This window comes from Protobothrops mucrosquamatus, unplaced genomic scaffold, assembly GCF_001527695.2.
Source record: "Protobothrops mucrosquamatus isolate PMUCROS unplaced genomic scaffold, P.Mucros_1.0 scaffold36, whole genome shotgun sequence".
NCBI classification, from domain to species: Eukaryota; Metazoa; Chordata; class Lepidosauria; order Squamata; family Viperidae; genus Protobothrops; species Protobothrops mucrosquamatus.
This window is the reverse complement of record NW_015386420.1, coordinates 1,021,822-1,023,479: the sequence shown is the minus strand read 5'-3', so window position 1 is coordinate 1,023,479 and position 1,658 is coordinate 1,021,822.

Below are 1,658 nucleotides of genomic sequence, written 5' to 3'. Positions count from 1 at the left end.
CCATCGAGGCCCAGGTACATGGGTGTCATGCATGCCAGCAGTCCAGGCCTGAAATGCCCCAGGCCCCTGTGCACAGGTGGGAGGAAACACACACTCCATGGTCTAGAATACATATAGATTACGCTGGGCCCTTTCAGGGACAATTCTTCCTGGTTGTTGTTGATAGCCATTCTAAGTGGCTGGAGGTCGTGCCTGTGTCATCTACCACAGCTGCCAAGACCATTCAAGTGTTGAGAAACATTTTTGCTGCACATGGGTTGCCAGATGTTCTGGTGTCAGACAACGGTCCTCAATTTACTTCTACTGAGTTTCAGGGGTTTCTACAGGCCAACATGATCCGCCACGCTGCTTCGGCTCCTTTCCATCCTTCCACCAACGGTCTGGCTGAACGGATGGTCCGCGTCACCAAGGACGCCCTCAAGAAGCTGACTTACGGCAATTGGCATCACAGGTTGGCTGACTTTCTCCTAGCCCATCGTACTACTCCGTGCACTGCCACGGGTAAGTGCCCGGCCGAACTCCGTTGGGGTCGTCGGCTCGTGACTAAATTGGACAGGCTGCATCCGGAGCGTGTAGCTTCACAGGTGTCTCAGCCACACCCACCACGGGTCCTGCACGAAGGTGATCCTGTCTGGGCCAGGAACTACGGGCCTGGACACCTCTGGGTCCCGGCTGTGGTCTGCAAGGTCTCAGGGCCTCTGTCCTACGAGGTGTCCCTGGAAGACGGCCGCGTTCTTCGCCGCCACATTGATCAACTACGTGCGAGGCGGGACTCGCCTAGGGTTCCTCCTCAGTCTCCTCTGGGGGGGGGAGGAATGGGAAATGCATTCTGGGAATCAGAATCAGCTGCCAATGATGGTTGTGGGGAACGACACGGGTACTCAACACCCAGGTTCCACAGGAGATTCAGGTAGCAATTCATGGGGAAGGGGGCACACAGACACCCCCACACACACTCCAGCCTGGGAGTCCCACCGGAGGTATACTAATTATCCACACCTCACCAACAATACTCCAGACACGGAGAAGGACTGGGAGCACACTCACAACTCACAACATGCAAGAGAGCAGGCAAAACAAAGGGGGAACACGTCCTTTGCAGAAATGGCTCATAGAAGGATGTCCCCATGCATTAGGGCTAACAGGGAGGTACCCCTAGACCCTATCACTACAGAAAGGAGCCAGGAAAACCACACTCCGTCAGGAAACATGGAGATGAGTTCAGAGGGGTTGGAAAACTCCATAGGTGGTAGGTCAACCAGGTATAGTGATCGGCAGAGTCCTGACTTCTTGAGCCTAGGAGACGGGCAGGAAAGTCAGACAGAAGTCACAAGACAACCACAGGTCAATTCACCTAGTGTGGGAAGTAACAGGGAAAACACTACAAGTTCCCCAGGTCCGAGAAGGTCGCTAAGGGTCAAAGGCCCTCCCAAATACCTTGCAGATTATGTAAGGTGAGCAAAACGCAACCTAAGGGGATTTTTAATCAAATTTTTAGTCCGGGTTTTAGGGGGTTCCAGGGAGAGGGGTGGGCAAACTGAAATTAATTCTCCCAGGCCGGCTGAAGGCCTCGGCGAGGTGGGCGTAGGTCCTGGAATTGGGGAGGGGGGAAGGGTCTGCCTAATAGAGGGCAATTCCATTAAGACTGTGTATGGGAG